The following is a 23,545-nucleotide window of genomic DNA, read 5'->3' on the forward strand; positions in this document are numbered from 1 at the left end:
CCTTACCACTGGGCTCGCTGCTCCTTAGCGCTACCGCAGAGGTGGAAAAGGCTCCCACCACCACCACTGCACTCACCAGCTGTGAGCCCGGCTTCTGGCTGAGTGGCCCTCCAGCTGTGGGAGCGCACTGACCACCAGGGGGCAGCTCCTGAGTTGAGCATCTGCCCCCTGGTGGTCAGTGTGTAACACAGCAACCCATCATTCTGCTGTTTGGTTGATTTGCATATTAGGGTTTTATTGTATAGGATAGATTTTTATCCTGCTCCTCCTGTGATTAGAATTCTTCAATGTCTTTCCTTTGCTCTTAGGATCATTTACAAGTTTTTAAACACAGCCTACAGTAATTTGTATAATATGATATCTACCTCATCTCGAAACACTTTCCAAAGATATTGGTAATCTTTCAGCTCCTGCTATATGCCATGTTTTTTTCTTCCCCAAGGTCATTGTTCATGAAATGATTTGGAATTAAGGTTTGCTATGTGACAGAAAGCCCAATAACACAAGCTTAAATAAGAGAGTTTATCTCTCTCCTGTACAAAAGTTCAATTAGGGTTTTCAGGGATATGTTGATCCTTCTATCTTTATATTCCACCATATTTGACCTCAACCTCATTGTCCATATCTGACTTAGGCGCAGGATGGAAAAAAAGGAGAAAGTAGAAGAGGCAAGGAACTCAGGTATTCTATCTCTTAATGTTCCTAGAAACTGCCATCTAGTATTTCTGTATCAATACCATTTACTCAAAATTTAAATGGATGGCCGTACTGGGATGCAAGAAAGGCTGGGAAATGAAGTCTTTATTCTGGTGCATGTGTTCAGCTAAAATTTGGGTTAAACAACTTTATTTACTGATCATCTCTTCTTCTTCTTCTCAATGTTGTCATCTCTAAATCTGTCTGCAATCATCATACTACCTGAGAAGACTGATGTGGAGAGACAACATAAATATAAGACATAGATACAGCCCCCACCACCACACACAGACACACCTTAGACACCCTGTGTTGCCCACCTTCTTTGCCTAGGCATTCTTATTCACCTTTGGCATCTCAGGCTGAAGCCATTTTCTCAAGGATCACTGCCCACTGTTCCCGACCCCATACATTCTACACTCCTATCCAAAAGACATGGAGGAACATCAAATGCATATTACTAAATGAAAGAGGTCAACCGCCTAATTAGGTTTCGAATAGTATTTCTTTGATAAACTTTATTTTTTATAAGTTTTAAATTCCCAGAAAAATTAAGTGATGAGCACAGAGTTCCTGTATACTCCCTACTCCAACATATGAACAACCTCCCCCACCATTGATATCTAGCACCAGAGTAGTAGATTTGTATAATCTATGCCACTATAGTGACATGTAATAATCACTCAAAGTCTATAGCATACATTAGGGTTTACTAAGTGTTGTACTAAGGGTTTTGATAGATGTATAATGAAATGTATCCATCATAGTATCATACAGAAAAAAAATAGTTTCACTGACCTAAAAATCTTCTATTGCCCTGATTTTTCTTTCCCACTTTCTCCCCGCCCTAACCCCTGGAACCAATAATCTTTTTATTGTGTTCATAGTTTTGCCTTTTCCAGAATGTCATATAGTTGAAATCATACTGCATGTAGCCTTTTCAGGTTGACCTCTATCATTTAGTAATATGCTTGCAATGCCCCTCCATGTCTTTTCATGGCTCAATAGCTTATTTCTTTTTTTAGCACTGAATAATATGTCATTGATTGGATGTACTGCAGTTTATTTATCCATCCACCTCCGGAAGACTTCATGGTTGCTTCCAAAATTGGGTTATATGAATAAAGCTGCTATAAACCTCTGTCTGCAAATTTTTGGACATATTTTCAACTCATTTGGATAAACACCAAGGAGCATGATTGATGAATTGTATGGTAAAATGTTTAGTTTTGTGAGAAAATGACAAACTGTCTTCTAACATGGCTGTGCCATTTTGCATTTCAGTTCCTGTTGCTCCACATCCTCACAAGTTTTTAGTGTTGTCAGTATTTTGGATTTTGGCCATTCTAATAATTGTGTAGTCGTATCTCATTTTAATTTGAATTTCTCGGATGACATATTAAGTGGATGATCTTTTTAAATGCCTATTTATCATTTGCATATTTTCTTTGGTGAGGTGTCTGCTAAAGTCCTTGCCCATTTTTTAGACATGAAGTTTGTTTTCTTATTTTTGACTTTTAAGATTTTTTTGTATATTTTGGAAAACAGTTCTTCATTAGATAAGTCTTTTGCAAATATTTTCTCCCAGTCTGTGGTTTGTCTTCTTAGTCTCCTGATAGTGTCTTATGCAGAGCAGAAGTTTTTAATTTTAATAAAATCTAACATCAATTATTTCTTTGATGGATCATGCCCTTGGTGTATATCTAAAAATCATTGCTATATCTGAAGTTATCTAGATTTTGTCCTACATTATTTTATAGGAGTTTTATAGTTTTGTATTTTACATTAGGTCTGTGATCCATTCTGAGTTAATTTTTTTGAAGGGTATAAGGTCTATGTCTAGGTCAATTTTTTTTTTTTTTGCATGTGGAAGTTCAGTTGTTCCAACACCATTTGCTTAAATATATCTTTTCTCTATTATATTGCCTTTACACCCTTGTGAAAGATAGTTGGCTATATGTGATTTCTATTATATTTTTAATGATTTACTTATCTATCCTTTCACCTAAAACCAGGCTGTCTTGATTACTGCAGATTTAAGTCTTGAAGTCATTAGTGTCAGTCCTCTGACTCCATTCTTCTTTAATATTGTGTTGACTATTATAGGCCTTTTGACTCTCCATATGAACTTTAGAATCAGTTTGTCAGCATTCACAAAATAACTCCCTGGGATTTTAACTGGGGTTTCATTGAATCTATAGATCAATTGGAAAAAATGGCATATTAACACTATTGAGTCTCCTAGCCATGAACATGGAATATCTCTTCATTTATTTAGTTCTTGGAGTTCTTTTATTAGAATTTTGTAGTTTTTTTTCATATAGCTCTTGTACTTATTTTATTAGATCTAATAGTATTTTTAAAAATTAGTCATTCAATTATTGCCAAAAATTTAAAAACTGCCTACCTTTCCAGCTAGACTGATAGCTATATGAGATCAAAGCCAATGACTGCATTGTTTACTGTTATCTCTAGTGACACATAAGAGACAACTAACTATTAAAAACTATTTACTAAATAAATGAAGTAATGAATGTCATATGTGCTGAGGTATGGCATATAGTGAATACTAGAGTTATCTCCACAATATTCATTCTACCCAAATGAATAGTCCAGCACATAGAATTAAATTATCCATTGCAGTAATTTGTTCTGAAAAGGGCATAGTTATTTTATGTCATGAAATGTTAGGAGAAGCACTGGAGGATTCTGGGGAAAATATTCTGACTCCTAAAAATACGCTGTAAGAAGCATTTTCCTTTTTTCCTTGGCATATTTCTGGGTCTGAATCTGATACCGACCAGCTGAAGCATGAAGCTAACATGAAGGATGAATGTATAGAAAGAATGGGAACAAATAAACCCCAAACGGATTCCTGAATAATGTGATTGTGCTCCTGAATCAACCAATCTGGAGTCTGTTTTCTTTTTCTGGATATCATATTATGTGAGATAATATCCTTGTCGTTTGAGTTAATTTTAGTCTCTGTGTTATGGGGAAAAGTTGGGTATTTAAAAAGCTTCTTCTTTGAGGTTCACATAAACTAAAAATAAATATTTCCAACTGGATAGAAGCATAAAGATCCTGACCCTCCCTTGTTGATGCTATTTGATATGTCTGCCTTCTTCTGGTGCCCACTTCCAAGAGCAGTACACTATGTGTGTTAGTTCTGCTTTAGGTCATCATTGTACATATATCTTAATTGGATTCTAATTAAGTAGATGATTTTGTTTATCCAAGTGTATTGTATATTTCCTTTTTAGAAAATCCTGGTTAAAATATCCATCACCACCTTAAGTTTTTGGAATATAAAAATAATGACCTAAAATTCAATCTTTATAAAAATACTAGAGGCCCAATGCACGAAATTCGTGCACAGTAGGGTCTCTAGGCCTGGCTGGCAATCAGGGCCGATCGGGGCCTTCCGGCTGCTGGCCGGGGCCTTCCTTCGTTCCACGTTTCCCCCTAGTGGTCAGCACACATCATAGCGAGCGGTCGAGCTCCCAGTAGGTCGAACTCCCGAGGGGACAATTTGCATATTAGTGTTTTATTATATAGGACTAGAGGCCTGGTGCATGAAATTTGTGCACTCGGGGGGTCCCTCAGCCCGGCCTTTGCCCTCTCGCAGTCCATGAGCTCTCGGGGGGGATATCTTGTAGGCCAAAGCCATCAGTTGGACATCCTTAGTGCTACTGCAGAGGCGGGAGAGGCTTCCACCACCGCCACTGAGCTTGCCAGCTGTGAGCCCGGCTTCTGGCTGAGTGGCACTCACCACCAGGGGGCAGCTCCTGTGTTAAGTTCTGCCTTCTAGTGGTCAGTGTGCATCATAGAGACCAGTCTTTCCACTGTTTGGTCAATTTGCATATTAGCCTTTTATAATATAGGATACTTATAGTGTTTTAATATCTTCTCAAATATCATTTGTCTTTTTTACTTTCAATTTCCAAATTCCTTTACACACACACACACACACACACACACACACACACACACACAACCATACTCTTTCTCTTTCACAAATACTCTTTTAAACTCCAACAATTATCTTTGTGCTGCCTACATAACTGTGAAATGACAGGAATTTGAACTATTAAGTGGATTAAAAGGTTACTTGCCTAATCGTAGTTTCTTTACTGAAAAGACTATTTTGACCTATTTCCTGTCTGGTAGCTAGGAATCTTTTGAAATACACTAAAATGAATCAGTCTATCTCTAAGGTAACTAATTTTATGTAATAATTCTAATGTTAGTAATAATTCTAATGTTAGGCAACTGATATTTGTCTTGTTAAACTTTTATGTTTAGGAAATTAGGATCTCAAGTTTATATCCTACTAACAGATATTTTGAGGAAATATTTTGGAAAATGGCATAATCTTTTGAATAAACCTAGTATATTTTCTTATATTCAAGATGCTCACAGTCTGGAAATAAGAAAAAAATATCTGAAAAATTAGAAATATGTTGCATAAGAAAAACCTTTATGTCCCAGTATAATTCTCTAAAGTGCTGATGAAAAATTACAATTATTCTCAGCATACCATTAACATTTAAGCATCTCAAATTCTGTAATGAGAATTTGAAATATATCATGTCTTAAATTTCCCCAATGTGTTATTTGCTTGAATTTTCACACTTAGCTTACATGATAGAAATAAAGCTAGTATTGATTTCATTGGGCTTGGCTCCTTGTGTTTCATCCTAAATGGTCATACTTTGATTTCTATACATTTGCTATCTTTGATTTGGATTCAGGGATATTTAAAATATACGGTTTCTTAGGGATATTAAAGCACTACACTGAAGAAGTGACATTTGAAAACTTGGTTATTGATTTGTTCCTGTATAACTTTTAAAAACTTATAAAAGTAGAGGAAAAACCTGTGATAGGGCTGTCAGAGTTAATATCCTCATATAATGAAATTATTTTTCTTTCACTAGTTGGAAGGCAAGGGCCTTACTAAGTGAATTTTAATTTTTCTTTTCTTTCTAAAATATTCACCTTCATTGGAAAGAGACCTAAATTAGTGCTTAAATGTTTCCACAAAGGAAAGGTAGAGGAAAGAAAAGTACTAAATGGGATTGTCAGGAAGGAAAGAAACAGAGAGAGAATGATAGGGCCTGAAGCATGAAAGCAGGGACAAGCGAAACAATAACAGAGAAAAGAGAAATATAAAAAATCAGAGAATAGCCTGGTCTGCAAAGCTCAGTGGTTAAGTGTTGACCTATGGACCAGGAGGTCACGGTTCTATGCCTGGTCAGGGCACATGCCCAGGTTACAGGATTGATCCCCAGTAGGGGGTGTGCAAGAGGCACCAGATCTATGATTCTCTCTCATCATTGATGTTTCTATCTCTCTCTCCCTCTCTCTTCCTCTCTGAAATCAATAAAAAACATTTAAAAAAATTCAGAGAATAAATAGCACAAAGAAAAATGCTTATACAGTGGGGCATTGACTTACGATTTTAATTCGTTCCGTGACGGAGCTCGTAACTCAAATTACTCGTATGTCAAATCAATTTTAACCATTACAATGACACGTAATGCTGGGCTGATGTTGTGGCGTTCACTGTGACATTCGCTGCGCCAACTAGCGGTGGGGTATCTGAAGCTGGCTTGTAACCCGAATTTTAGCTCACAACTCAAAGCAAAAAATCGGCTGAGAGATGGCTCGTATCTCGAAAAACTCGTTAGTCGGGACACTCGTAAGTCAAGGTCCCACTGTATTTCTGACACCAGAAGTTTGCTAGGCCAGGGTGAAATTCATCTGGAGATGGGGTGGTGATTAAAGAGAGAGAGAGCAAATAGAGTTGATTGAGTTTGGCTGCGAATACTCAATACCTCATAAGAACATTTTATATATGGCTTGTCTCTAAAGGCCAATAAATGAACACATGACCTGGCTGACATGAAGCACAGAGCAAAATGCTCCAATACATCAGAGCAAGTCTAAGGAGAGAATTGCTTCATTCTCTGTTTCCTTGGTCTTTAAAAATTTTATGAAAAATAAAAGATTACTAAAAATTATGAAATATGTACAAAAGAGTATGTTAAATAATGTTTCTCAAACCTAGTTATGCATTTGAAGCACTTGGAAAGCATTTGAAAATATTGAAATTAAAATATTTCAGTATTATTAAATCAGTGCCTGGGCATTGGTTTTTGTTTTTGTTTCTGTTTTAACTCTTTAAATGAATCTAATTGGCAGCCTGGATTGAGGGCCACTAGTAAAAAGAATTATAAGATTAATATTAATATACCCATCACAAGCTTAAGAAATATAATGTTACTAATTCCTTTGAAACCCTCTATGTCTCTAGTAAGATTATCAACATTCCTCTCTCCACTCCAAACATACAAAGATCCATAGCCTATATTTTGTATTAATCATTCCTTGATTTCTTATCATGTATCTCTAAATATTTTAATTTTTTGTTTACTGGTCTTGGACCTTTTTATAAGTGTAGTCCCACTATATCCCTCTGCAATATAACATTTCACTTAATTATGCTTTTGAGATGAATCTATTTGATGCATGTAATCATTTGTTCACTCATTTTCATTGTTGAATGGTATTCTGTCATATGAACATAAACCATGTTATTATAATAACTTGCAGAACCTTCTATAAACCGGACATATGCTTGTTCTCATGATCAATTGATCATACCAACATCTTATAAGGCTGTGTAAGTATGGACTAAGGGAGAAGTTGCAAAACAGGAGGATTAGGTGCTGTAGGCATGTTAGTCTTCTGCTCATTCGACTTACTTGCAGATTTGCTTTAGCCTGACATCTTCTATACCACTTCCACGTGGTTGGAAATTGCTTGTCTTCATGTTCAAACTAGGACTTGATAGATCAGTTAAAAAACAGTCTGTGACACATTTAAGGTCTCCCGATGCTCTTTGGTTAAATATTCAGTCTCTTCCAGGGCCCAGTAGCAAGCAGGAGCTGTTTCTCATTGAAAATTGAGAAGAAGATGTGGTTTTGCTTTTGCTTTTATTCTTGTGGTTGCTTCCTGATCACTTTGGGTTCCTCATTTTAAGAGGCCAGCAGGCAAGCACAGGAGTCACTCTATTGGCAAAGATAATTGACTCTAATCCTTAGGAGAAGATAGAGCTTCTGTTACACAGTGAAGATAGAGGAAGAATATGTTACAAACCCAAATGATCCAATTGTGTGTCCTACAGCACTGCTTTGCCTAATTTTGATGGTAAGTGGATCAGGGCAGCAACCATGGTCAAAGAAAGGCTTGGTGAACAGAGGCTCAGAAAAAGTGTTTGAGTTACCCAACCACATAAACCACCTAAACCAGCAGGGCTGCCAGCCAAGGGTGCATCTGGAATGGTCAATCGAGGAGAGAGACAATGAACATCAGTTATCTCTCCAAGAACAGTTGCACCAGTGAGGGATGCAATGTGTTCCCTAGCTTTGGACTTATAAATTTACACAGGAAAAGAGATAAACCAGAATCCTGGAGGACCTGGTCCTAGATTGGCGCATTTATGTAGGAAGTTCCAAGCACACAATGTGCGGGCTATTGTGGAGGCTGCAGTGAACCGATCTGTGGTGAACTCAGATGCCCCACTCGTTTCCCCTGCTGCTTAAGAAGGTTGATTGCTGACAACTCACAGCTGCATCCTTGCTTGGCACGGCCACCAGCCAAAGAGAGATGCTTTGCTCAAGTGTATGCCTCCTCCTCAGAGGCAACTGCATTCAATGACAGCTCAACAGGAAGGTAGCCGTGCCCAGGTCCTTGCCTTAAGTTGGGACATCTCTGAGCGGCTGTCCCATTTCCAGAGCTCCTACAAGATTGACTGAGGCCTCTTTTGCTATTACATCACAGTTCAAATTCTCCCTCTGCTCAATCATGCTTCACTCTCTAATAATGTCTTTCTGAGAGCTATCACTAATAAATCTCCTGAATACAAATCATTTCATCAAAGTCTGTTCTCTGGGTACCCAAACAAAGACAATGTCCTACAGGATTTCCCATTCCTTTGTTCTTTTGTTTCAATTTCTTTAAACCTATTTTCTAGTTCACTATTTTCAGCTGCATTCAGTCTGCTGTTCAACACATTTATTAAATTTTAACTTCAGATTTTGTTTTAATTTACAGAACATTCATTTGATCCCCACTTACAGATTTTAATTTTCTTTTAAATTCTTTACCCTTTGACCTTTACTCTTTTTCTCTTTTGTTTCTAACGTACGCACCGTTCAGTTTTTGAAAGTTCTTGCTTGCAAACAACAATATTAGGGCTATCTTTCCTCTCATTTTCTTATGAGAACTCGTCATATATTTCTCGTCGCCACATTTCTAGTAATTTCTTAGTGCATGTTGGGCATTGCATATAATTAACTTGTGAGGTTCTACATGAGTAATCTTTCTTTGTTGATAGAGTGAGGTTTGGAGCACATGCATCCCATCAGCCATTAATCAAGGGGCTGGGTTTCAGTTTAATAAACCCAGCGCCCTTTTTTGCTTTTAGCCCTGCTAGTATTTGCTCAGGATTTTTAAAATTCTAAGTCTGGTAGATCTCTACCTCCTCAGGTTTGGAAGACTGCAGGAAATTCAGCTATACCCTTCAGACACCTCGGCCCAGCTCTCCAGTCTCCTAACTTACATTGCTCGAAACCATGGCAGGTTCTTCGAAGGTAAGACTAACAGAATGTTTGAGTTAGGCCACTTCCAAAGGACTTCTAGAGATTTCACTTTGCCTTCCGAAAGCTTTTGGCCTAGACCCCCAGATTCCTGTAGAGCACCAGAACTCAGCAAATGTTTTGTGAGGAAGAGCAGTTGTGCTTTTGAAACCCCTCGGGTTTCCAGTTTGTCACACCTGTCCTGCAGGATACCGAAAGTTTCCCTAGTTCCTCTTTTCTCTAGTCCAGGCCCTGATGGATAAGCCAGATCCTTGGCAAGCACCCAGCACAGAAAATGCCTGCAGGGGAAAGAGAGAGAAAAACCCTTGCTCACATAAAAGAGTCTGTGGTCTCTCTGGAATTTAGTTTGTTGCTTCTGATGTTCTCAGATGGTTTAAAAAGATATTTATAATTTATCTGGCTTTGCACAGTTTTGCAGCAAGAGTGCTTTTCTGCCTTGACCTATTCTGACCTAAAACAGAATTTTCCGAGTCATTAGTTTTTAACTCCATTGATTATACATTGTTAATATTATTGTTTTTTTTTGGTAAAGTCAAGCTTCCAAAGATTTATTTGTATGTTTGTCATTTTTTTATCCTCAAAAGTCATTTTTACATCTTAGCTTTTCTTTTTGTATCAATTTCTTTCTTCTTCAAGTAAATTATTTAGAAATTCCTTAATGAGCATTTATTGGTGATAATACTGTTTTAGTAAATGCTTGAATAACATTTTCATTAATTCATCCCAGTTTTTCGAATACGGTTTAATTGGATACAACTGTAAGTTATTTTTTAACTATTCCTTAAGATTTAATCCAACTCTCTATTACCTTCCATTTTTGAGAACTATATTGTTGGTCTAAATGTAAGTTCTTTGTAAGTGTTCTTTCCTTTCTGTTCAGCTTTTAATATTTTCTTTTTAATATTTGGTATTCTGTATCTTTGGATGGGTCTGACTTATTATTTTTATTGTACTTCAGATATATTAAGTTTTATGAATCTAGAATAGAAATCTATTAGCAATTCTGGAAATTTCTGTTATGTCTAAATCTTTTTCCTCTTTCTCTCTAGTTCTCATTCTAGAAGTCTGATGAAATATAGGTTATATTGTCTCAATATATCTTCTAAATCCTTTCTTCTGTCTGCATTTTGCATCTTCCTTTCTCAAGTTTCATTTAGGATAATTTCTTCTGATATACCCACCACATTACATTCATATCTCAGAGATATTGTGGGTTTAGTTCTAGACTACCACAATAAAGTGCACATTGGAGTAAAGCAAGTAGTAATCTTTTTGTTGGTGAAGGGTCTTGCCTTTAGATTGTAAAAAAGCACAACACCTGTGAAGTGAAACACACTAAAGTGAAGCCTGCAGTAGTTCTCTGTTTAGCAATATATATATTCTGCTGTTAATTCCAATCAAAGTTTTTTAAATGTCTAGAATTTGTGTTCAATTCTATTTCTAATCACCAGTGCCAACTTTAATGAACATATTTTGAACACATGACTCTATATTATACATTTCTTAACCTTTATTTTTGATATTTTTCTTTCTGTGCTAGATTTTAAATAAAGTTTTTATGTTTCTTTATCTCTTATTAAAACATTTTTATTGACTTTATTGGGGTGACATTGATCAATAAAATTATATAGGTTTCAGGTGTACAATTCTATAATACATCAACTGTATGTTGTACTGTGTGTTCACCACCCCAAGTCAAGTCTCCTTCCCTCACCATTTACCCTCTCCATACCCTCCTCTATCTCCCCCAGCCCCCTTCTCCTCTAGTAATCGCCATACTGTTTATGTCTATGAGGTCTTTTTATTAACTTTATCCCTTTACCTTTTTCATCCATCCCCCCTCTCCTATCCCCCACCCCCCTGACAGCTGTCAGTCTGTTCTCTATCTGTGAGTTTGTTTCTATTTTGTTTGTCAGTTTATTCTGTTCATTAGACCCCACGTATAAGTGAAATCATATGGTACTTACCTTTCTCTGACTGGCTTATTTCCCTTAGCATAATGTTTCCAGGTCCATCCATGCTGTCATAAAGGTACGATTTCCTTCTTTTTTATGGCCCAGTAGTATTCTATTGTGTAAATGTACCACAACTTTTTTATCCATTCATATACTGATAGACATTTGGGCTGCTTCCAAATCTTGGCTAGCCTATATAATAAAGAGGTAATATGCAAATTGACCCTCGCCCCATCATGCCACCACAAGATGGGCACAAGATGGTTGTGCCCACAGCAGAGGTGGGGTTCCCATAACGAGCCATAACGGGCGATCAGCAGGGACCTGAGGCTGTGCCCACTGTCCGGTGGGTCTTGATGGGGGACCTCAGGCCGTGTCCCTCACCCTGGCTCTGGGATGGGGGACCTGAGGCTGCACTCCCCCCACCTGGCGGGGCTTGACGGGGGGCCTTGAGGCTGCACCCCCCGCCTGGCGGGGCTTGACAAGGGTGGGGCCAGCTTGGTCTGGATCTCACCCAATGGGGGTGGGGCTGGCCATGTCTGGGTCTCACGTGATTTTGAGGTGCACGCGGGTGGGCGGGGACTTGACTCTGGATCCCGCGGCATGCCCCAGACTCTAACAGGAGGAAGATTTTCATATACATTTTACTAATTTTCTTTCATCTCTGACACTTCTATTATAGAGAAAGGGCAAATAGTAATATTAACATATTTCCTCTAATTAATTCCCTTTTAATGTGCACAAATTTTGTGCACCGGGCCACTAGTTGTAAATAATGTTTCAATGAACATAGGGGTGCATATATTCTCTTGAATTTGTGTTTTCTGTTTATATGGATATATTTTCAGAAATGGAATCAATGGTTCATAAGGCAATTCTTGAGACTCATTTCTAGTTTCATAGCATTATGGTCAGAGAAGAAGCTTGACATGATTTCAATCTTCTTAAATTTATTGAGACTTGTTTGTGTCCTAATTTGGAGTCTATCCTAAAAAATGTTCCATATGCACTTGAAAGGAATGTATATTCTGCTGCTCAGGAGTGAAATGCTCTGAAGGTATCAATTAAATCCATCTGATTCAGTCTGCCATTAAAGACCACCATTTCCTTGTTCATTTTCTGTCTGGAAAATCTACCATTGATGTCAAAATCCCCTACTACTGTATTACTGTCAGTCTCTTCCTTTATGTCCATCAAGATTTGTCTTACATCTTTAAGTGTTCCTATGTTGGGTGCATAAATGTTACAAGGGTTATATCCTCTCGTATTGCTCCCTTTATCATTATGTGGTGTCCTTCTTTGTCTCTTACTATAGCCTTTGTTTTAAAGCAGTGGTTCTCAACCTTCTGGCCCTTTAAATACAGTTCCTCATGTTGTGACCCAACCATAAAATTATTTTCATTGCTACTTCATAACTGTAATGTTGCTACTGTTATGAATCCTAATATAAATATCTGATATGCAGGATGGTCTTAGGCAACCCCTGTGAAAGGGTTGTTTGACCGCCAAAGGGGTTGCGACCCACAGGTTGAGAACCGCTGTTAAAGTCTATTTTGTCAGATATAAATATTGCTACCTCAGGTTTTTTTCCCTTTCTCCATATGCTTCAGTTAACTTATTGTCTCTTCAGAATTTAACTAGTGATTAATCTGGAGTTTAAAAATTCATGTATATTTTTATTTCTAGCTATTAATTATATTTCCCAAACCAGCAAGGTAAGTTTATAAACTCTATTACTGCTTAATTGTACTTTAATATAGTATTTTATTAATGTAAGCATTTATATGCTCCCTGTGATAACTGTAATATTTGTAGCTTTTGCATTTCTGTTTCTGCATTTTATTGCTTCTGCTCTTTTGCTGATAGTGCTTACCTACTTTTGTGTCTTGTGCTTTTAATTTGTAATATAATCCTGAAATTGTTCTTTGGAAATACTTGATTCTAGATTTAAATTTTGTTTCCAGAGGGAAAATTTGCAGTTCATATGCAATGTACTAGTCCTAGGGGGCTCTCATAATTTGGGGCCACTCTAAACCAATTTTTTGTTTGTACTTTTTTTTTCACTGCATCTATAAGTATTAATTCCAACATCATATCCTATTGCAGCAACTATTCCCATTATTTCACTCTGTGTTGAGAGTCCCCTACTTCCCCTGGTTCAATTATTGTAATAATCAAGTTTATTAGGTTAAAAGTAGTTAAAATTAAACCCCACAATTTTAGTGGTTTAAGAAAATAAAGAATTCTTTTCCTCATGCCATTTCTGATGTGGAATGGGCAGTCCTCCCACAATTTTTAACTTTAAAATGTAGAACACATTCCTTCTGGAAGTCAAGTACATCATTGCCACCCACATCCTACCTGCCAGATGCCATGATGCAGTTCCAAACTGCATGGGAGGCTGGGAAATGTAGTCTTCCTCTGTTGCCAGGAGGAGGAAGGCTTATGATGAATGTATAATATTATCTCTGTCACATCCACTAAGGTTGAAAGCCTCTCAGTTGTCCAGCATTAGGTGGAGGTCTCCATTCTGACTTCCCAACTTGCAACTTGCAGGGGACCTAGGCTTTTTTAATGCTCCCCTAAACCAGTGTGCTCAGTTGGAATCAAACCCTTAGAAATGCCAATGTTAGTGTTTTAGGGCTTCATGGGTTTTCACTTTGTTGATAATTCTAGCCTCTAAGAATTTCCTGATTTTTCTGCTAACTCACCAGTAAATTTTTAATATTTTTCTTTTAAAGCATATTTTGTGCACTATTCTTAGGTATTCTGTAATAGGAGTGTTTCTTAGGACAACTAGTGTGACGTATTGCTTAAAATGGACGTCAACTCCAGTCTTTTTGAGAAATTATTCTGCCCCCAACTGGTAGCCCTACACTGTGCTTTCTCATGTTGAAGAAAAAACTGGGCGGTTCCCTCATTTCAAAAGCATCTGACTTATTAGGGGTGCCAGAGAAGCTGCTGCTCCTGTTCCCTAGTAGTACATGTCTCGCTCAATTTTATGTTTAATATGAGAAAGCCAAGTTATCCCCAAATTATTTGAATTAAGTTTCCAAGGGGTTGCTATTATCCAGTTTTCATTTAGACCAGTAGGATATCACCTTTCTCATTGTTTTCACTTCCAGATGTTCTTCAGGAATTTATAGGAACATTCAATCTGTGGGGAAGGAGAATTGATCTTATGACACAAAATAAATTCATAATGACCCATATTCCACTGTAATCTAGGTAACATAAATGCCATTAAATATTGAATTATAGGTAGTGTATTAATTTTTTTCTTATTTATGAAAATTAAGTAAAACTCCCTTGTCAGTAAAAATCAGTTGAAGACTTGAGATGTGATCCAATCCAAAATTATTATTAGTCTTCGTAGTTATAGATCATAAACTGGTCTAAATGCAATATTTAATTACTTCTAAAAATTATTATGTATTTTTTTCAGAAAAATTATTAATATGGCATAGTCACATTTAAATTCAATGGCTGTTAACTGGGACTATATATTCTCACATATTGTCAAACAAATTTCTGGTGTAAAAAATGGACTAAAATTGCCCTAGCTGGTTTGGCTTAGTGGATAGTGCCTTGGCCTGTGGACTGAAGGGCCCCAGGTTCAATTCCAGTCAAGGGCATATGCCTGGTTTCGGGGACTCGATCCCCAGTGTGGGGTGAGGGTGCAGGAGGCAGCCGATCAATGATTCTCATTATTGATGTTTCTATCTCTCTCCTCTCCCTTCCTCTCTGAAATCAATAAAAATATATAAAAAATGGATTAAAATTACTTTTGAATTTTTTTGTATATCTTAGGAGGCAACATCTGATTGAACTCCATTTATGATTTTAAATCTGACTCGATCCCCAGTGCGGGGTGAGGGTGCAGGAGGCAGCCGATCAATGATTCTCATTATTGATGTTTCTATCTCTCTCCTCTCCCTTCCTCTCTGAAATCAATAAAAATATATAAAAAATGGATTAAAATTACTTTTGAATTTTTTTGTATATCTTAGGAGGCAACATCTGATTGAACTCCATTTATGATTTTAAATCTAAATAAGCTTTCATTAATTCAGTGTCTTAATAAAGTCTCATGTTTTGTTATTTCTAAAATAATTATTTATGCTATTTCTAAAATCTCAAGATGGAAAAATCGCTTTAGTCACAATTTTTTTTTTTCTATTTTTGTGAACTGACTTCTGGAACTTCACCATAAGTGTTTCTGTTGAGTAAAATCAGTAACATATAAGGTAGACCTAGAACCTTTTCAAATTCTTTTTTTCAAATTGTATCTTTCAGCTCCTCAGCTAAACAGGTTGATATTCCCTGTACAACATTTCTATATTGCTTCCTTAATTCTTCCAATTACTGGTCTTGTCATTTGGGCCCATTATAAGGAAGAAAAAGTGTTCTTTGCTATGGTAGTTACCATAAATTCCAAGGAGGGATTTAATAGGAAAATTCTGAGGTATGTTGCAGATTTCTTATTGTGTAAAAGTATCCCAGTGCATGATTAAAAACTAGAGTTTGCCATTTAACTGCAGATACCCATCTCAGAGAGCCACGTTTGCCTGTGGGAAGGTACAGGGGAAGCCTGTCTTTTATTCAGTGGGTTGACTATTGTGCTGTTGGATGTCCAGGGGCAGAAACCAAGCAGGAGAAACAAGTTACTAATTGCAAAGTGTTAAAACAACAGCCAGATTGTTTCTTCTTCACTTACTGTGCACAGTATGGGCTGGCACTGCTGTGGTAGTTTAGAGATCTCAAATGCTGTCAGGAAAAACAAACCAAGCCCTCCAGACAGAATAAATGGATGAAAAAGCAAGCCAGGAGGAATACTAAGAATTTATCTGCAGTTAACAAAAGAATAATATATTTGCTAACAGTGGTGGAAACTGTTCTGTGAGGAGAGAGTGATCTCAGGAAATGCCTTTCTTCTATTTTGCTGTCTTTGTTCCTGAGTATAGCATAAATGTTGATTTAATTAGTGGTGATTCTTTTAATATGTAAAATTTCCTTTAAGACCCAAAAGCCTATGTAGCCTGCATGATCCTGACTTAAAGAGTTCATATATTACTAAGATGATTATTGAAAGAGTGTTGTATGAAGTTTTTCAGTGAAAACTGAGTAGATAAAAAGGAAAAGAAAAAATAAATTATATTTTATTACACTAAACTATTTAAGCTATTTACCTTAAACAATATGTCACAGGATGGACATTTGTGTTCAATAGCCTCTCTTCCCTTCCCCTTCCTCTCCCTCCCCACATCCTCACTTATACCCCATCTCCCCCCGCCTCCCCCCCATAAGAAATATTAAATCTCTGGAAATTTCTTTTTGGAGAAGTTGTAACATTAATCACTGATATTATATAGTTGTAATACTAATCACCAATATTAAAGCATACATGTAAATTTAAATTGTTAAAAAAATTCTCGTCATAGTGACTGGAAAACAAAACTTTACCAAAAAATTGAGTCAATTAGCTAGTTTTATTGTATGTTGCTTTACTGAAATGACCAAATTATCAGTTTTATTTTTTCTATTGTTTGATTGTTTCTATACATTCCTTTTCTTACTCAGTATAGGTCAGATTTTATCTCATCGTTTTCATAACATTTTCAAGAGGTGGGTTGGTGGTTAAGGATCTTTCTATTCCTCTCAATTAAGAGTGCTTCAAACTGATTTTCACCTTTAGAGGGTTAACACGTCTTGTGGTTTAACTTAAAAAGTAGAGATGGGAAAAGGTTGGCTACTACTAAGACACATTACTATAAAAACTTATATAGAAATGTCTACATAATAGACTCTTTTGCTATCTAAAAAGTTATTTACATTAAAGAGTGTGAAGGCCTGGGGTAGAGAGCCTAGGCAGGCTAGAAAGGGTCAATAGAGGAGGAAAGGGGACATATGTAATACTTTCAACAATAAAGATTTTAAATAAATAAATAAATAGATAAATAAATAAATAAATAAATATCTGACCACCAAAAACAAACACCAAAAAGAGCTTTAGCTACAAGATGACTAATATGGACTGTAGGACAACATTTGTATAACATTGAGACACTTAGAAAGGGTTCTTCTGAACTAGAAAGATGGCAGAAAAAGCTGGGAAATGAATATAAAATTAACATACTGGTTTATAATACAAGTTCAGAAGCCAATCCTCTTTGTTTTTCCATAAGCATAAGATTCGAAGCTTAAGGACTTAGTAGAAGTTATGTAGCTAGATTTTTTTGTGAATAAACATACACCTTTCAATCTTTTTCAACCACTAAATCAATATGTAGCAATAAAAAGAGCCAGATAAGAGAAGGGAAATAACTCAAATTATTTTATTATTTTAACATGTGCAGCATATTTTATTGTTTTAGCACAATTGTCCTGAAACTTATCAAATGTTTTTGTGTGTCCAGGATCAACAGACTGATTATGCTTTTGACTAGATATTCAAAAAAAGTTCTTGAAATAATGAGTGAATGTGATACCGTTATAATAACCTGGTTATTGAATAACAGGAAAGGAGTAAAGGAAAGACTAAATAATATAGGCATGCCATTTATACAGCTTTGCCAGGAAGCTGCAGTGAACACTCTCCAGGTCTGTTCTCTGCAAATCGCTGGGGGAAGGAACTGGACAATAGATGCATGCCCAGTAATGTCTGGGTGACGTGGGAACATGCTTACCTGTCAGTCGCACCCTGTCAGTCGCACTTGGGAGCAAGTCAGTGGCCAGAATAGGTGTGGCCACTGCAAGCAAGGGAAGATTTAATGTTTAAACTCCTGAACAAAGAGAGTTGCTTCTCTTGGCTCTCTCTGACTCCTGTTGCCGGGGGAGAGTTCCCCTTCATTCAGCCACGTGACCCACACAATGGACCAATGGACTGATTAGCCTAATGCTGCACCAGACTCAATTCCACCTCTGGATATTAGCCCTACTTTGGTCTCTGCTGTACCCTCAGCTGTGCCTCTTTCAGGACTTGGTTAAGGGGCATGGGACTTTATAACCCATGAATTATATTCCATGCCAATAAAAGCCATTCACTCTCTCATGTGAGTCTTAAGAAAATTCATTTTCTGAAAATATCACAAGAGCCCCCCCCCACTTCCACTAATGTCTGGGAAATTGGACCCACTGATTTATCTGGCAACAGATGACTGAATACTTCTTAAATATCCCCCCAAAACATATATGCATAATACTATATATGCCTTCTAGGTATTACATTATATATTATGTATATTGTATTATATATGTCATATATATGTATGTTTGGTAGTGTTTGGTGATTTGAATTGATTTTATATTTTTGTATTGCTCCATACATTTCACTTCACAGAATGTTTCTGACAGCCTTTCTCCTCCTTGACTTAATTTCCTGTATCCATTAGGACACCAGGTCCATGAAGTCATTTCATTCAAATGCTGCTCATTCTTCTACATGTCCATGTTTTTTAAATTTACTATATTTCTAGATCAATTAGGCATTTTAAAAATATTTTTGAGAGATTGTAAAGAGATTCTTCTTCTTCCATATCTCTGTAGAACTCATTAATAATGATTACAGGCTAATGGAGTCCAGCTATGCTCTCCTACTTTTTAAAAATGTCTCTCTTCAAAGTTCAGTTACTCCCCCATATGCATCAAAAACTTTGGCTACCTGCCAAATCTACTTGCTAGTGTCTCTATTCATCCCTCCCCCTGGATCAATATTCCTGTTTCTAGCCCTCTTAGTGCCTTAGTATGAGAGGCTGTTATTACATTCTAAACCACATAAGATATGCTCTACTCATTAGATGGTTAGACCATAGATTTTCATATCAGATGGGAATCTAAACTTTTCCAATCTCTTCTATCACTAAAACTTCAAACACCTCATTAGAGTTCTACATTTGTCATCTTACTATAGTACATTATAGTCACTCTAACTCCTAAAAACTTGGCATATTTTTCTTTAGAGCACTCATCACTATTAAGAATTATTTATTTGGTTGGTTAATTACTTTATTTTTCTCTCTAGAATGGAAATTCTTGGATGAAAATTGTTTTGTCTCATTCACTAATAAATCCCTAAAGTTTACAGCAAAGCACAATGTAGAGAAGACATTAGATAGTATCTGTTAAATTGATGAGTGAGTAAAGTAATTCCAGTGGATTAGGGAGGTTTTTTTTTTTTTAATTTATTGTGTATCAGATTAACAATATCTCTCAATCATTTCTACAATATTCTTTCCCCCAAATCATCTCAGAAGCATACATGTTTAGGGTGACTTTTTCCTTTGGAGTATGTTTACAAATATGAACTATAGTAAATTAGGCACATTGTCTTTTATAACTGAGCTACACTTTTGTAATCCTGTCTACTTATTGATCACCCTCAGTGAAAAGCCTGAAAATGCTAAGGAGTCAAAAGAACAACATAAGTGTGCTTTGTAAGCCACAAGTATGATTTGGGAAGTGACATATATGTTATTGAATATTTTGGAACAAAGCCTAGATAAATGATATATGAAATTTCTTTTGCATTTCACCCAGAAACAGGAGTACCCTCTAATGCATTTTAGTTGAAGTCATCAAAATAGGTTGCTTTATTTCCTTCCCTCTGCATACTAGAATGTAACTCCACTTTTTAAAAAGGATAATTCTCATTGTAAAATGAAAATTAAGCAATGATATGAGCTTTCAATTGGTGCCGGTGTTACTTATTTACAAAGTATTACTAGTATGTAGAGTGTAATTGAGAGTCTGGAATGTCAGGATAGCATTATATTAATCTTTGTGTCCCTCCCAAAGCAAAACACTGTGCCTGACATTTAGAAGGCACTAGTGCTTGTAAAATGATTAATCAAATTTTCACTCTAGAGATCTGATATTTAATATGTATCTTTATTCATTTTCTTAAAATTAGTTTTTGCTTTCTTGTCTTTTGTTGTTGTTAAAGTCACTTGGTCTATGATGAATTATTTAATTAGGATTAAATAATATGTAGCTGTAAATCCATTTTATCATAGGAAGAACATCCTGAAACCAGAATTTTAGGGCTAGATGGGTAATTAGAGACCAGCCAGTTCAACCATTTTATTTTACAGATGGGCACAAATTGTCCCAGAGACTTAAGTTGACTTGCCTTGGGTTTTACAGCTTTTTAAATTGAACTAGAATCTAGGTCATTCAGTGCTGGGCTATTTCCATTATATTAGATGATCATGTAGCATAAAACACATTCAGAGAGTAATATAATAAACCTATGTTGTGTGATATTTTCTAAGGCAGTGATTCCCAAACTCTTTCCATGGCATACCCTAATGAGCAATTTTGAGAATAATCTCAATAAATCTAAAGTTGTTCATCAATAAATTACTTATTAAAGCACTATATATATAGTTTTCATAATAGAAATGTAAAAAATGATATAGAGTAATAACACTTAAAAATAATATTATTTATTTTTATTAGTAGTACAAAGATACTTTTCTGCTTTTATTCAAAATTATTATTAAAAAATTTCAGAGAATGTAGTATATTTTAATATGCTTTATTATTTAGGAAGATATGGTTTAAATACCATTTGATAAAGTGATTCAAAAGTTAGGTTTTGAGTTTAGTTTATTTTGATTCTTGGTTTTAATGGTTGTCATAGAAGTAGTAGATTTAAATGGGAGAAGTTCAGTGTATAATACAACATGAATAAATTCTGGGGAGCTAATGTACAGCATATAACTATAGTTAACAATACTGTATTATTTACTTAAAAGTTGCTAAGAGAGTAGATTTTAAATGTTGTCACCACACTCATACACAAAATAGTAATTATGTGAGGTAAAGGTATTAACTAACATTACTGTGGAAATCATTTCATTTTTGCAATATATGTATGTATCAAATCATTATGGTGTCCACTTTAAAGTTATACAATAATACATGCCAATTATATCTCAAAAAAGCCGTAAATTTTTTAAAATATGAAAATAATGGAAGAAATCTTTCATTGGTTGCGGTTAATGCAACACGATATTCACTTTTAAATTGCATACACCATTTATGCAAAGATTTGTAGATGGAATTCATCTTTTAAATTCTCATATCCTCTGGGAGTCAAGAATTTATTCTTTATAACAAAAATCTAGATTTTGAACAAATGGTATAAATATCAAAATGTTTTCTTTGGATTAAAGTGACATAAGCTTCTCTTTTTAAATGTTGATACAAATTTTTACAGTAACTACACATAAGGACAGATATTTTAAAAAATTTGTTTTCTCTAAAATGTTCTCTTCATAGCAGAAAGTTCTTTTGAAAACCAATTACTTTCTTACTCATAGTTAAGGTCACAAATACTCTATAAAAATGTTCATTGTAAATAATATATAAATTCAAATTTCAAAAGCTTTCTAGATATTTTCAATATTTTTGGCAACTTTTTGTCAAATATGGCTAGACTAGAGGCCCGGGGCACGAAATTCATGCACAGGTGGGGTCCCTAGGCTTGGCTGGTGATAAGGGCCTATTGGGCTGTCTCACACAGTCCTGCCTGAAGCTGGGTCAGCCAGGGCCTGGGGGCCTGCCAGCTGCCTGCTGGGGCCTGCTGGACAGGGGGAGGGATTTGGGGAGGTTGGCTATGGGAGCACACTGACCACCAGGGGGAAGCTCTAGCGTTGAGCATCTGCCCCCCGGTGGTCAGGGTACATCATAGCGACTGGTTGACTGGTCGTTCCGGTCACTCCAGTCGTTAGGTCATAATGGTCGCTTAGGCTTTTATATATATAGATCATTATTGTTTCTCTCTCAGTGGCTAATGAGGAGCTGGTAGTAGGGTTTAGAAGAATTAGTTCTGCAAATCTCTATTGCTAAATTTTACCCCTTCTCTATATCATCAGTCCATATTTTTTTTACAAAAGTGTTCTATAGTTAGTTACCCATTTAATGAGGCTTAGTTAAGTTAAAACTGGAAATATAATACATAAATCACCTTCCTGTCCACTGAAATATAATATACTATGCTGAAAGCAAATGAATGAGTGACAGTACTAAGTCAAACTCTGTTGTAAAACTTCCACACTTCCTTTGGGAAAGCAAGCCCACATAACAGAAAATTATCTGAATTACATATCTGGATATAGACTGAGTGAGGACAGCAATATGAAATCACATTAATAGTTGAATGCCAGTAAATATTGCTTTTTCTGATTCTTTTGATTAAAATGAGTAGAGATTCTAATTGTTTTCTGTAACCTTAATAGATCATTTTGCCTATATACCACAATACTATCATTGTGGTGTTGTTTACCTAATCTTAAAACCAGAAACAAGACTCTAATTATCCAAAGAGAACTTATGCAGAATAGGTACCTATCCAGATATAACTAAGTTGACTATTTCTATCTTGGTTAAGTTCTGAATTCTCTTAGAGAATTGTCTGAATTTTTCTGATGCTTTGAGTGTCTTTCTTTGATTTCTACTAGGAAATTATTTTTTTTGAATTGGGACTTAATTACTATTTACTAAAAATAAAATTTTTACATCTGTAATTGTTTAACATTTAAGTTTTATTGATACTTATGATGCAATTCATACAATATGGTCAGCAAAATACACAGTTCTATTTGTTTATTACTTAAGATATTGCTTTCTTCCATTTTGATTATGTTGGAGCTATTCTTACTCTCTCTGCTGTGAATGTCCTGGGAGCTGCTCAAGATTATGTGATCTGAAAGGTGATTAGCTCAGATTGGATGAAATGTTAATGACATGGCATTGCCAGTGTAGCTCTATGTACATGTCCTGCTGACTGTCATTTACAATAGCTTTTTAAAACTAAATTTTAATACTTCAAAAATTGTGTGTTATAAGTGTTTTTCATTTCCCATCATGTATAACTGAAAGATACTAAACTTTCATGAAAAGCGGTCTTAAACATGATGATATAGATATAACTTGGGTATCTGCTTCAACTGTGCTATTGCATTAATATTACAAAAGGTGGATTCCTGCCCTGGAACATGTACACAAACTCAAAACAGATCAGACTTAAATCTAAGAGCTAAAACTATAAAACTCTTTGACAAAACATAGGTGTGAATCCTTATGACCTTGTATTAGGCAATTATTTTTAAAAGTATGACAGCTAAAGCATAAGCAATTAAAGAAAAAGATAAATTGGATTGCCTAAAAATTGAAATCTTATACTTCAAAGTACACCATCAAGAAAGTGAAAAGACAACCCACAGC

Source organism: Myotis brandtii, unplaced genomic scaffold (genome assembly GCF_000412655.1).
Source record: "Myotis brandtii unplaced genomic scaffold, ASM41265v1 scaffold82, whole genome shotgun sequence".
NCBI classification, from domain to species: domain Eukaryota; kingdom Metazoa; phylum Chordata; class Mammalia; order Chiroptera; family Vespertilionidae; genus Myotis; species Myotis brandtii.